The sequence below is a fragment of the Ambystoma mexicanum genome, chromosome 14 (genome assembly GCF_040938575.1).
Source record: "Ambystoma mexicanum isolate Mex_15411 chromosome 14, UKY_AmexF1_1, whole genome shotgun sequence".
NCBI lineage: Eukaryota > Metazoa > Chordata > Amphibia > Caudata > Ambystomatidae > Ambystoma > Ambystoma mexicanum.
In genome coordinates this window covers 397,403,468-397,418,340 of record NC_090940.1, presented here as the reverse complement: position 1 = coordinate 397,418,340, position 14,873 = coordinate 397,403,468, and the positions used below count along the sequence as shown (strand labels likewise).

Genomic DNA, 14,873 nt, shown 5'->3' with positions numbered 1-14,873 from the left:
TAGGAAAAAGTTTAAAAAGGACATTCTGGTCTCCAACCCAGGCCTCCCTATCGCTGACACCTACATCAGTGCCTCCTCCAAGGAAACTCTCACCGACATCCTCTTTGTCGTTTCTTCTCCAGATCTTTGGTCCCCACATATGGTCTCTGTTCTCTCGCCTTTCTCCTCTTCTCCCATTAATGGTGGTACTCGCTGGGATGCCCTCCTGCCCTCCTTCCTTTCCTCTAAGGTCATCATTTAATGTCTACTCTAATGGAACCATCTTAGTCCAAGGCCCTCGGGCCAACCTTCATCTCTTTGATAGACGCTTTCCGCGCCTCATCAACTTCCTTTCTTCTCCTGCTGTCCCCTCCCCCCCTTCCTTGGCTACCTTGCCTACCCCCTCCCTCTCTGCCCCCTCTCAGGTGCTTTCTACACCTCTGCAGGGCATACCTCTGATCTGTACCCCTCCCCGGAAGTCCTTCAAGGAGGGTAACCTTCTCCACATTGCCACTCTTAACGCCTGCTCTGCTGTCAAACACTCCTCTGACATCTGCTGCCTTCTTGAAGAACTTGACCTCGATGTCCTCGGTCTCACTGAGACATGGTTTACGGCCGGCTCTGTCACCAGCTTTGACACGCTCCTACCTGATGGCTACAAGATCCTCTCTCGCGCCCAGGCCCAACCGATCTGGTGGGGGCATAGCCCTTATCTTCCCTGGGTGGATTCCTGCCTCTATCATTCCTACGCAGGGCTACTCCTCTTTTGAATGCCTTGTCTGCAGGCTCTCTCTCTCGCCTAGCCATTCCCTTACTGTGGCTACTATCTATCGGCCACCTGGTCAGGTTTCTTCCTTCCTCTCTGAGTGGGCGGACCTCTCCTCATCACTCCTGGCCTCAACCACTCAACTCCTCCTCCTCCTCGGAGACTTCAACATCCACCTGGATGCCTCCTGTCCCCCCTCTGAACTCTTTTGCGACCTCTGCGACTCCCTCTCCCTCACTATTCTCCCCTCTGGCCCGACTCACTCTGCAGGGCACACTCTCGATGTTCTAATCTCTTCAGACCTTCCCCTCTCTATCCCTCTCTCCACTCCTCTCTCCTGGAGTGACCACTTTCTCCTTTACTCCCTACTCCCACCTCACCCTCCCTACCCCGCAGGCCAAGCCACCTCCGTCACTGCCACCCACCTTCTCGGTCACCCGACCCATGAAGCGCGTGTCAGTTGAGGCTTTTGCTGCCACCTTCTCGCCTCCTCCTCCCCCCCGGCTGACTCTCACCCTGACACAGCCCTCTCCACTCTCCACTCTGCTATATATGATACTCTTGACATCCTTGCCCCAGTCATGAGAATCCGCCTGAAGCCCAAAGCCAAGTGCAGTTACTGGTATGACTCAGACCTTGTCAGCCTAAAACATAAGTGCAGGGTTGCCGAGAGGAAATGGCGTGCTTCAAGTTCATCCTCTGACAAACTGGCTTGCCGCCTGTTGCAAAGGCAATACCAGCTCTCCGTCCTCACCAACAAGAGAGCTCATATCCAAGCCCGCGTCTCTGCGGCATCTAACAACTCGGCTGAACTCTTTAAAATCTGCAAGGAACTGGCCAATCTTGCCGCAGTCTCTACCTCTCCTGTCCCTTCCCAGGCCCTCTGCACGGCATTGGCCTCTCGCTTCACTTCTAAAACTCAGGAAATCCTGTCCTCACTCTCCTCCTCTCACCCCCCTCCCGCTATTCCCTGCTCTTCCTCTGGCCCTTCTGCTGCCACCCCTCCTCCCTCCTTCTCTACCTTTCCCCTTTTCTCTCCAGACAAGGTTTCTAGACAAGTCCGATCTATGAAAGTCTCGTCGAAACAGGTTCACCCCTGTTCCTCCAAAACTATCAAGGATCATATCGACTCCATAGCTCCTGCCCTGGCGGATTTCTGCAATCACTCCTTCGCCACTGAAGTCTTCCCTTCCCCACTGAAGCACTCCCTTGTGCACCCTCTTCTTAAGAAACCCTCTGCTGACCCCTCCTGCCCGGCTAACTATCGCCCAATCTCCATAACTCCCTTCCTGGGCAAGCTCCTGGAGAAACTGGCCATCTCCCAACTGAATCTCCACACTGAATCTGTTGGTTGTCTTCATGACCATCAGTCTGGCTTCAGAGCTGCCAGAAGCACGGAAACTGCTCTCCTGAACATCCGTGAAGACCTGCTCTCCAACCTCGACTCTAACACCCCTTGCGTTCTTATCCTGCTTGATCTCTCTTCTGCCTTTGACACTGTCAATCATGCCATCCTGCTCAACCGTCTCCGTGACAACCTGGGTATCACTGGTCTGGCTCTGGCGTGGCTAACTTCTTTCCTCTCCGACCGACCCTCCCAGGTCCAACTTGGGTCCTTCCTCTCCGACATCTGTTTCACTACCTGTGGTGTCCCCCAGGGATCTAACCTCTCTCCCTGGCAGTTCAACCAATACCTGGCACTCCTTGCCCACTGCATCGCCACTCTGTCCCAACTTTCAGTGCTATACGGATGAAACCCAGCTCATTTTCAGGCTACCCTCGGCCTCATCCTCCTCCTCTCCTTCCCTCATCTCTGACTGTCTGTCTGCCATCCAGGATTGGTGTGCCGCCAATGACCTCTGCCTTCATGCCAGTAAAACTGAGATTCTACTCATCAGCACACCCACTCCCTCCTTCCCTGCAGCTCTCTGGCCGGCCTTTCTTGGCCCTCCTCCCACTCCCACCTGCAAGGCAAAAAACCTTGGGGTCACCTTCGACTCTGCACTCTCCTTCTCTCCTCACATGTCTGACGTCTCTAAGAGGTCACACTACCAGCTGCACCTCCTTAGAGGTATTCTTCCTTTCCTATCCTTCCCCCAGAAGCTCACTGTCTCCAGAGCCCTGGTCCTCTCCAAGCTGGACTACTGTAACAGCATCTATCTAAATCTTCCTGCCTCCACTCTCCGCCCTCTGCAACTTATCCAGAACAGGACTGCGAGACCTGTCCTTGGCCTCAAGCCCAGGGATCGTATCTCTCCAGGACTGAAATCTCTGCACTGGCTCCCAGTGGCTGCGAGGATTAAATTCAAAACCCTCTGCATTGTACACAAGGCCTTCTGGGATCTGGGGCCGAAATACCTTCAACTCTCTCTTCCTAAATACCTTCCTTCTCGAGCTCTTCGCTCATCTGCCTCCAACTCCCTCAGGGTCTGTCGCTTCTCCAAGCAACGAGTTGGTGGCAGATCACTCTCTTCGGCAGGGGCCTCTCTCTGGAACAGCCTTCCTGCCTCCCTGAAACTCGAGGAGAACCACCTCCGGTTCCGGAAACGCCTCAAAACCTTCCTCTTTGCTTCTGCTTTCTCTTCTCTCCTCCCCTCCCTTGCTGACCTCCTGCACTGCACTGGTTACCTGGCCACCCTTCTGATCTCTGGCCCAGGCCCTGTCAACTGCCCACCTGCACTGCCTCCCTGGCAACCTCTGCACTTGGACTGTTTTCTGTATCCCTTCAGTCCCCTTTCCAGCACTTTGTCCGCACTTCCTTGCACTTTTTTTAATGTATTTTATTTATCTTATTTATTCCACTTCCCATGTACTGCACTTTCCCCGCACTCTTTTCCGCCTTTCACTCTTCCTTTCCGCCCTTCCCATGCACTTGCGCGATTTGAATGACACCTGGCCTAGTAAGATCGTTGTCTGTCCTCCCTTTGTTCCCCCCCTTGCCTCGTCGCGCCTTGAAACACTTGTGTATAGGCGCGTTATAAATGCCATATCAGATCATCATACCATAAGTAGAGAACTGCATTACACCTGGGCACCCACTTATCTGTGTGTAAGATGTTGTCTGACTTGGAATTCTTCTGGCAATCTAATTAGCAACAATTTGCTTGCTGACGGAGTGACTTATCATATCTTTTCCAATCCCACAAGCGCCCTTGTTCCAGACATCCTAGCATATCCAAGGCTGCTCTTGTTTCTATTAGATATGTTCTGTATGGGATTTCGTATTTATAGGCTTTATAAAGCGTGCCTCCATAGGTGAAAAACAAGGGAGCACTAATCATAGGGGATGCACCCAAGGGGTTACCAGTAAGGTCATGGATCGAACAGGCTAGAGAGATGCATTAAGGGAGCTCAGGGAGGGATTTTCAGTGGGGAGAAGTAGATTGGAGTGGAATGCTGATCGATTTGTGTGATGTTCTTTGAAGTGTACGGTTTTTCAGTCTACCTTTAAGGGCAGGGTGAAGGGGGGGCTGTCTGGTCTACATTGGTCATTTGTGCACGAGACAAGATATGTCACAAGAAAAGCATGTCTCCTAGTGTTTTTTCCTCACTCTTTTATACAGTCCTACGTTCCCCTGGATCTCTTCCCCATTCCTTGTTAAAAAAAAAAAAATCCCTTACTGACTGTGTTTATTCACCAACAGATCCCTGCTTGAAGTCTTTCTGGAGTAGAAGGCCCTAAATAGTGTATTACTTCAGTCTTCATTTTACAACCAGTGCACCTCTACCTACCAAACTCGATTTCATTTCTAGTTATTCGCTTGAACTCTTAACTTCTAAATGCTGCTGTTGCGCATTGTTCAAGTTATGTTCATCCCGATTCTTAGCTGATTTGGATGCTGTAATTGCTTTCATTGCTTTGGGATTAACTTGTCACATGGCAGTCTGAAGGAGACTATTAATCTCGAAAACCTCTGCCAGCGTTTACTCTTCCCCAAAGAGTAATGGCTGTTTCTAGCCACAGAATTGTCTTGGATATGTATCATCCTTAACAATTTTAACTCCCACCAGCTAAATGTATCTAAAGCAGTACATTTGTGTTTGCACTGGACAGTCAATTGAAATCTAAGTTTTGATGGTGTTTTGGATCAATGTCTTTATGTTGGTGGCCTGATTTCTTTATACATTTACTTCTCAGTGGCTGTGTATGTTTTTTTGGGAGATTATTTCTTTTTGTTAAAAGGCAGGCGGCATCTCCCACCATCTCCCACCATCCCCCCCCACCCAGGTTTCTAATCCATTACTAAACTTGCTACCATTTTATTCAATCTTCTGTTTGCGTGTTTTTCTTTTGCTATTGTAATAATGTACCATTGCAATGTCATGGAGTTAAATATTCACTGAGGTTTGGGCACCAATATAAAGAAATCTTGTTGTTTAACTGCCCCTATGTATGTCCATCAAACTAACCTATTACTTTTTATCTTTTCTACTTAAGGTTGAAGAGTGTGCGAGAACCTTGTTTCCATGATAACGCGTTGCAGTGCTGTGAAAAATAACCAGATGTTGTCATAGCTACGTTTCTATTTCTGGTAAACTCAACTTGGTCCAATTTTTGTGTTCATTAGCTAAATGTGGGTTTCATCTTCGCACAGAGAATTTACATCGCACTGTTTTTTTTTTCTTTGCTGTTGCAATTATTTAGAGCAGTGTAAGGTCATTATGCACAGATTTCGCTTGTTTTCCATTTCGACATAGTTATGTTACAGGAATATTCATAATGTAGCTGGTAGTTTTTATGCAGGTCTATAATATTTTCTGATAAATGGATTCAAAGCTGCTTCCAAACTGATCGTACCAAATGAATAAGACACTTGCATACTGTAAAGCAATAGCTCTTCTCATACCTCTAATTACCATTGCAAATGTTGGGCCAATGAGAAAACGATCATGCTTGTTTTTTAATTTATGTTGGTATTTGTCTTTATTAGATTTTGTATGTATGGGATTTCTATGGTGTCGTCCTAGCTAGTAAGCAACTTACTGCTGTACACAAGAAGCATTGGCATCGCCAACCGTTGTGAAAAGTGGTTTTGCCAATGTGTGTTTTTAAGAATCCGCACAGGATTATTGACCAACTATTACTTCAAGGTCTCCCTTCAGCTAAAATGTGTTTGCGAATAGATCATTGTGATGAATCTGATGGAGTCATCACTCTTTTCCAGGCGGTGGCCTCTCCCCATGTGGCCAGGCGATGACGGCCACTACCTGATCCTGACCATGGGGCAGCTATATGAGGGAAGATCACATGGGGGGAGTCAGCTCTCGGAAGGGTGTCATGACATCATCAGATGAGACATGATGTCCCCCTTTTCCTTATGAGGCTACCCCCGCCATTCTCCATGTCTTAATGGCATATTGTCAAACCTTCTCTCGCCCACCTAGGAAAGATATTGGAAACACATTCACAGGATCTGTATAAAAGTCCTTAAAATCTGACTTACCTTTCAAGACTCCTGAAAACACTTTTCCAAACTCTGCATACAAGTCCTCAAGAACTGACTTGCCTTTTGAAATCACTGAGAACCCTTTTTCAGACTTTGCATATAAGTGATCAGAAACCGACTACTATTGCCCTAAAAACGAATGTACTGTGACTAAAATCGCTGTGACCAAGTCTTTGGGACCTCAACCTAAGCCTCAATGATCACTCGGACACCCTCGCCATCAGCGTAGCCACCACCTTCAACCAAGCTAGCAGCTACAACTCCAGGATCAGTAACGCCAAATCCAACTCCCTGGAGCTATTCACAATTCTCAGGGAATTAGAGACTCCTTCCCATCCCCTACCTGACCTAACAGTGGACAGTGCCTGGTGCAAAAATAATCCAAGACTCCCTCACTGGGGAAAATCAACTCTCTCAAAGAAAAAATCCTTTCCAAACAACAAGCCATGCTAGCAAAACCATTACCACCCACAGCACCCAGTGCTTGCTGACCCACATTTGCGCCCCTTTCAACTCCCCCCCCCTCTTTCAGTCCCTGAAGTTACCAAAATCATCAACAGTCTCCTGCCTTCTCATTGCAAAGGTAACACCCGCCCATCCCAGATTATTAAAGACTGTGCCAAGACACTTAATCCATTAATCTCTGCCATCATTAATGCTTCCTTCGCCTCCAATTCAGTGCCAACCTCCATAAAGGAAGTGTGGGTCCTGCCACTGCTAAACAAGCCCTCCCTCAACCCCTCCATACCTACAAACTATTGCCCCATTACAACAGTACCATACCTCCTGAAGATCCTTGATCGCGTAGCCTGTATCCAGGTTCAACATTACCTCGAGGAGAACAACATCGTAGGTGTCCACCAATCAGGCTTCCGCCCCAAGCACGGAATGTAAACTGCCTTACTACACATGAAACTTCAACTCAACGCCATCAAGGACACTGGCAAACCTGCCCTTCTGATGATGCTTGACCTCTTTGCAACATTTGACTTGGTAGACCACCACACTCTCTGCTCCCAACTCACCTCTACAGCTAACTTCTTCACATCTGCCACCAACTGGATTAAATCATTCCTAGCCAACAGATCATTGCAAGTATTAATCGACAACTTTACTGCAGCCCCTACTCCTGTGATTTTCAGAGTTCCCCAAGGTTCCTGCCTCTCCCCCACTCTTTACAACATTTACACACAACTTCTTTTCAACCACCTCAGCATCTCGTATACAAACTATGCCAAGCTACTTATCCCCCTCTCCGGTTCATACGCGCAGGACTCGGTTACCATCAACTCTGTGTATGAAGTCTTTCTAAACTGGATGGCCTCTCACCTATTATGCCACAATGATGATAAAACCGAAATCCTCATTGTCTGCTCCCACTCCACGCTATGCAACATCAGCCTAGAAGGAGTTTACTATTGACGGAAACCAAATCATCATCTCTTTTGCAGCTAAAACCCTAGGCGTATACCAGGATTCAACACTTGACCTCTCATGTCAGATGAACTTTATCACCTTCACGCCAGTAAGCCCATAGTATTCACCCCCCCCCCCAACCGCATATCTATTGCAAGAGCCATCACAGGAGCTAAGCTTGACTTTTGCAACGCCTTATTCGCCAGCACCTTCAAGCGCAACTTGAACAAACTACAAACTATAAACTATTCAGAACAATGCCCTATGAGCGGCCACAGGTCTCTCCAAATTTGACCAGATGTCCAAAATTGAGAGATGCACACTGGCTACCTATCCACGAGAGGACCAAATATAAAACACTATCCATAGTCAACAGAGGCCTTTCCAACACCGCCCCAACCTAACTCTCATGCTGCCTGGAGAAATACCCCCCCCCCGCCCGACCTCTCAGATCCGTGAACTGTCATCTCCTCAAGATCCCCGTTTCAATCGCCTCTTGGTGGGGGGCAAGAGCTTCCTGGTCTTTGCCACCAAACTTATCTCCCACCAATCCTCATAAAAGAACCTGCCTTCTGGACCTTCCGCAAAAATCTGAAGACCTGGCTCTTCAACTAGCACAGCACCTTTCAAGACACGCTACTCATCCTGATGTATATTCTTTCTTACTCAATGTAACTAGTGCCTAGATAACCAAGGGTTTTGCGTGCTGCAATAAATGCAAAAATAAATAAAAATAAATAAGATGAGCCGAGTAACAAAGATGACTGGGAGCCAGGAGCACAAGCTGCGCTCTAGTTGTTGCAAGAACAAGTTTGATGTAGGGAGGCTTAAACCGGCAGACCAGCTGACAGGTAGGTGCTGGTTGGGGAATGCTGCATTTCTCAGTGCTGATAGAGGATCCCTGCGGCTGGCAGGTGTCCATGGAGCCAACCAGCTCGCTCAGAAGGTAGAAGGGAGCGGACTGTAAGCAGGAGTTTGCTGTGAGAATGCTAGAAGTGAATGGATGGCTTCTGGGCGTTTGCAGGTTATGGGATCGCCACCTCCATGCCACTGAAGCTCAGGAAGACATGAAACAGCCAAGCGGGAGCCGCAAGAGGCAGAGAAGTGGAGAAGCAGAGATGGTGAAAGACCACCACAGGCTTGCTGCGGGAGAACCAACCTACGCCAGCAAGAGCTGGCGTGTCCTCCTCTGGGAAGAGGGGACACCGAGGTCTATTGGCAACCCTGCTAAACCCAAATTAACGTGAATGAAGCAATTGACAGCAAACAAGCAAGTTAACATTTCTTAAAAAGGCAGAACAGGATAAGAATAAGACTATCACGTTTGTGAGTGTGCACAGAGCACACACACGAAAAGCCAGGCAAATGCAAGTTGTAAGCATATTCATCAGAACTAGCAAAAGGCTCTGCAAACCTATTAAAGAGAAGAAAAAAACTGGCAGGAGAGTACCCCAGGTATCCTAACAAGATACAGACTAACAGCCAATTTTTTTTGTGTACAAGTTGTGGTGTTGATCTAGAGAAACCCAAGGAACGAATATTCCTGACTATAAACCAGAGTGAAGAGAAATCCAGGAGAAGAGAACTACCCTCTGGAACAAGGAACTCTATCCTTCTGAACCTTTGTGTTGGAGTTACACATTTCCTTTTTTTGAACATTTATACACTACTAAAGGCCAAAGACCTTTTGCCCTTAGGGTTGATTTTTAGAATGTGAGGGCCAGAATAGTAATTTGGACACAAGCAGTTTTTGCTTTGGACATTCTGACATTGATAGACCCTTAGTTTTGGTTTTAGGTAGGGAAACATCTCTTAGAGCACGGATAGAGAGGTATTTTTCAACCCCTTTTTTATTTTAAGTCTTTGATCGAAACCATGAGCCAGTACGGTCCTCCACAATTGAGAATTTGATTTAAATACATCCTAAATCTTATCTGTAAGAAGTGTCCCTCTATTTGAAGTTCTTAGGATTCCTTCCTACCTTTTCAAATGACATTGAGGTAGGGTAATAGGAAACTGAGAGCGTGGGGACTTATCCCCCCACTTTCCATAGTGGGGGTTAGACCGAGATGTATGACCCTCACTTTCCGGAGCCACAGAGCCAAGGGAAAGGGCTCACAGTTACATTTTTTTTTAAATCAAATGATGTCCCAAAAACCAGGACAGACTGCAGGATCTCAAATTGGTTCCTGCAGCCAATTAAATGCTATAACTCTCCACCTGCTGCCTTATCAATTTGTAGATATCTAATTATCAGTGAGAAGAACACTTGCCTGTTCTTTGGAGCTTGCAAAATGACCTGACCACAATTTCCTGATAAGGTTCTGTAATCCTATGATAAAGTGAGTTCCTAAAATGGGGAACTCTCATCCCCTGCACACTATCGTAGGCGAGACGCAAAGTTATTTTGGCAGGTTATCCTCATGTGTATGTATAATAATTACTGTTCGATTTTACAGAAAAATACATAGTCATTTTAAGGAAATAACGTTTAAAAGTATTTAGAGTAAACATAATCCAAAGACTGTTTGCTGCCGTATTTAAAAGGAGTAACTCTCGCTCCTTCTAACATGGCCGCTATTTATGTTGGCCTGCTGTGTTTGTGACACCGATGACAGTAGTTTTCTCTCTTTTGACCTATGTACCATTAGTTTCCTTTCTACTGCCTTAAAAGTCCTAACAGGGCACCTCAACCCTCATTTTGCTTGTGACTGCGATGACGTCACGATTATAAATATACAATTATTTATCACTCTGGAGTGCAGGGCATGGACTCACCAATTATTATTTTTAAAATTCAGGATATTATAAATAGAGCGCTTGCTGGTAAAGACAATGTTAAAATGTAAAATATGGCATAATAAGTGCCCGGTTTTTTAGGTTTCCGCTATATGTTATGTTGGTGCCATACCAACCAGTGTTCTGTGCATAGAGTATCCAGTATCTGTTCATATACCAGAGTATGCACATACTTACTGGACAATACTGCATAATCCATATAGTATGTTGCAATAAAAACATAATACTCTGTTTTAGTGAGATCACTGTCTGATCTCTTATATTGGAACCCTGCAAAGGCTGTTTAAAATAGTTAGAGATTGGGTTGGTGCCCTTATGGACCTTATTTGCGCTCCTCCATGGAGTGTACAGAAAGATGGTGCTTCTAAATAGTCGGAGTGGTCATATTATTCCGTGAAATTTACACAATCATCCTGGGAGTGTACATTCTAGTTTCAAGGTGCATGTGCACCATTTTTGAATAAATCCGTATTAAATTTCCTTAATGTGGTTCTTACTTATCCTACTCTATAGAGTGTATGGTCTAGCGGTCCTTAAATGTATGGTACATTGAATAACATAACAGTACTAATCATTGCTTGTTATGAAATTGCACTAATTGTCAAAGGTACCTGTTCTCAAATGAGAGCTGGTATAAATTAGATTCTACGGGTTCCCCTATTCATAGAAATGGTCCTAAATACAAGTCCCCATCAGGCAATGGGTGTATTGCATTTAGGTGATGGATCCAAAATAGCTCTCTGATCCAATGTTTTGCTAATGTCACCTCCCCTAGGCAGAGGATGTACAATCTCTAGAACTACACATTTTATTTGGACCACTGTGTGTTTGTTGGCATGGAAGTGTCTATACACTGGTAATTTATTATTTGCAGTCCTTATGTTAGATTTGTGTTCAGTCCATCTTTCTTTTACTTTGCAGATGGTTTGTCCAACATATTTGCTGGATGGGCATTTTATGGCATATATTGCATGCTTTAATCTAACTCTTGGGTCTTGCGCTGCAGACATTTTGATGCAGGAACATTAAAGGACGAAGTGAGCAAGAAGTTCATCTTGAAATAAATTGGAACTTATGGAATTTGGTTTTGAGACCAAGGTGCTGAGCGATTTAGGTTTCGCGAAGTGTGAATAATGGTGGAGATAATAGAGTTATATACAACAGTGTTCTTAATTGGAAAGTAGTAGAAGAAGAAATTGACATAAGAAAAATTAGGAAGACAAAGAAATAAACATCTTTAGAATGAATTGGAACTCTACTAGGAAAGATGTTCTAATGCCCTCATAAAGTCCAATGTGTAAAAGATCAAAACGCGTGTTGGCGATGTCCACAGGATGAATACAAATTAAATAATACCTAATGTACAACTTATAATTGGTGTTTGATCTCAAACTCTTAAGTGTAATTTTTGATAAAACAATTCAATTAATGAGTGCTGGCGCAGAGGTTAGAACACATTAAACCTTAGAGTGCATTCTTGCTATCACATGTTGCAATGTCTTGGAGTATTATTTTTGCCTGTGGTGTGATGTTTGATGTGGTCTTCCTCTAGAATATTCAAAAAGCGAATTCAAGATGTCCGCTGAGCACTGAAGATGTGTGCCGGCAGAGCTCCTCCTGAGGTGGACACAGAGGCACAGGCGAAGCGGAGTATTGATGGATTCCCCTTCTAAGTCGGTTCTAAGTCGCATTCAGATATTTGGTGATTCTCATGGACACACTGTAGCTAGACTGGTGAAAGGATTTGGTTGTGGCGGGACTGATACGCAGGGTGACCACACCCGCGACCTTAGAGGTGCGACCTGTGTTTGTATTCTGGCCCCTGATCGAGTTACAACTATGCATTAGCAGACCTAGGAGTGGGTCTGTAAAGAGAGTCCGGGGGTCATAAAAGGCAGATCTGCTGGGCTTTAGAATACCTCTCCTTGTCCGACATGAAACGCCAGAGTTCTAGCGGACCCAGGAGGGACATGCCATTACAGCATATCGGAATACCAGAGCTCCTGTCAGAATTTACTCTCCCTCTGACATACCGCAGGATTAGCAGATTTAGGGGGGACACGCCAAAACTTTATAAACCCTGGACGGTTGGCGGACCCTGGTGGGACACGCGATCGCTTAGGAATGGATCAGCAGGGCTCCTGAAAGATGCCAACTCCCCTGCACATTATACTGGGTCACGGCTTACTTTTATCAAGCGAGCTGCAGAGTAAGACCATGGGAGGAAGTGAAGACCGAGGCTCCCAGGCTAAAAGCAGATGAAACAACAAGTCACTCTCGTGTGCTAGGCTGCGGGCAAAGATTTCCTCAGAGACTGAGTGGATGGCTTTGGCGGCACAGGAGACCTGAGAGAGGAAGCAGAGCGGTTTTTCTCTATCCATGAAAAGCAGGACATTGAAGGCAACGTGCCAGAAAAATGAGTTGGGTCATGTAAGTACTTTATGTGGGTTCCACACGGTGCAGCTAGAGCAAGCCACGGCAGGAACGGGAATTAGTATAGGTCCTCCAGTAAAAAGGAAAAAGGACTGCATGGGGCAAGCTAAGTTGCCTTTATGGACAAGACTAACACACATTGGTCTGGTACCCCCATCATGATGCACTTAGCTCAGGAGCACTTACATGAAAGTGGTGGGAAGTGGACACATGACAGAAAGAATTGAATGTCACCTTTGAATTCATAATTCATAGCTAATATTACCAATTGGATTCAGCAGAATCCTAAAGTAAGGCGTTCCCGATGAATCACACCGTGCACATATAAGGCAAACGTTTTTTGAGAACCGATTGCACGCAAACCCAGGGACTGTATAGTGACATTTTCCGGCTCCTCCGCTAGTCCCTACCTCGGTGGCTATTAGACAGACAGCAAACTACCGGCAGAGAGGGGTGAGGACCAGACTACCGGGCAAAGATAGGTCAGTGCGCCGTTGAAGATTCTCTATGCAGTCCCATGGGGTCGACTCTTAAGGCTACTCTACTGCCTTGGCCAAGAGCCCAACATAACAGACACCCCATTAGGAGTAGGCACCATATGCCGGTTGCTAAAAAGAAAGTTGGGGCGCCAAGCAAAGCCACGCTTCAAGCACCTCAGGTTAGCCCTCTACAAGACATCTGGGTTAGGACATCCAGGATTCAGCAGACCAGTATCGCTAGCTCTCCGACACATCTTATAACAATGGCAGGCGCAAAAGAAGGTTTCGCAAAATGTTTTCAAGACTTTAAAACTTCTTTCACTGCTTCATTTCAAACACAATTTACGGCATTCACCTCAGAAATTAAGCAAATGATCACGGACTTCAAGAAAGACTTAACAGACCTGGGGAATCGTACAGATATTAACGAAAGAGCGATACAGGAGATTACTCAAGATCACAGACAAATGGAGGAATTGGTGGACTACCTGGCAAGAGCAACACATAACTTAGAGATTCAGTGCAAGGACTTAGAGAATTGATCCTGCAGGGCAAACATTTGAGTTAGAAACATTGCAGAAACAGTTGGGGATTCCGACTTTAAAGAAGCAATAGTTGCTATCTTCAGAGAAATTCTGGGCTCAGAGGAAGAAAAGACTATATATATAGACTGTGTCCACAGGGTGGGCCAAAAAATAGTCATTCCGGGAATGCGCCCCAGGGATGTCATGGTAGCATGCAGAGATTATCCACAAAAGGAAAGAATTGTGAGGGTGGCCAGACAAGTCGACCCTTTTACATGTAATGGCTTCACAATACAACTATTTCAAGATCTCTCCCAGCTTAGACTTTAGAAGCGCAGAGAAATGCGAATAGTGGTGAAAGAACTGCAAGTTAGGAAGATAAAATATAGATGGACTTTCCCTTTTGGCCTAATATTTGCTATAGAAGGGAGACAACATAGGGTTACCTCCCAGGAAGAAGGCATGGACCTACTGAAAATTGAACAAGAGGAAGGGGCCCACTCTCCAACAACTAACGAGGTGTATTGTAACATCTGGAGCTACGCAAAGAAGTCAAAGTGGAGAGACAGGAGACGTACGAAGCAGAGCCCAAAATTGGTCTCCATAGAATCCGCGTCTTAAAGGCCTGCAATCCAGCCCTTCAAAGGTCAACTAATAGGGTGTGGGAAAGGAAACAAGAGAGTGCTGTCCCAGAGAAGCAATGGATCTATAGGCTCTGGTTGAGTTAGTCCAACTTGAAATCAACGGGGTGGAGGAGAAGAGGGTGTTAGTATACCGTACTGGGCTCCCTGGAGGAAGAGATGACCAAAGTCGGGACGGAGGAGGGTACATTAGTTACAATGGGTCACACCAGGGAAGGGGAAGGGTGGGAGCTGTTGGGGTGTTTGGTTTGTTTGTTGGGGGGGATGAAGTTCACAATTTTGGGTTGGAGAGGTGATTCACTGCAGTTGCTTACAGAGATGTGTTCAGGGAGAAGTTTGGAAATCATGGCAATGTGTCAATTTTGCAAAATTAAAATGTTATAACCTTC

General features: G+C 45.9%; 1 protein-coding gene across 6 annotated transcripts in view; it reads left to right on the top strand.

Annotated features, from left to right (window-relative positions):
* The window catches only part of PAK6 (p21 (RAC1) activated kinase 6), a 939,585-nt gene that overhangs the window by 382,006 nt on the left and 542,706 nt on the right, over positions 1 to 14,873 (top strand). For all 6 annotated transcript variants that reach the window (XM_069637521.1, XM_069637525.1, XM_069637520.1 and 3 more), the window contains one exon: positions 5,184 to 5,277. The gene's annotated coding sequence lies outside the window, so the exon portion shown is untranslated. The remainder of the gene's footprint in view (positions 1 to 5,183; positions 5,278 to 14,873) is intronic.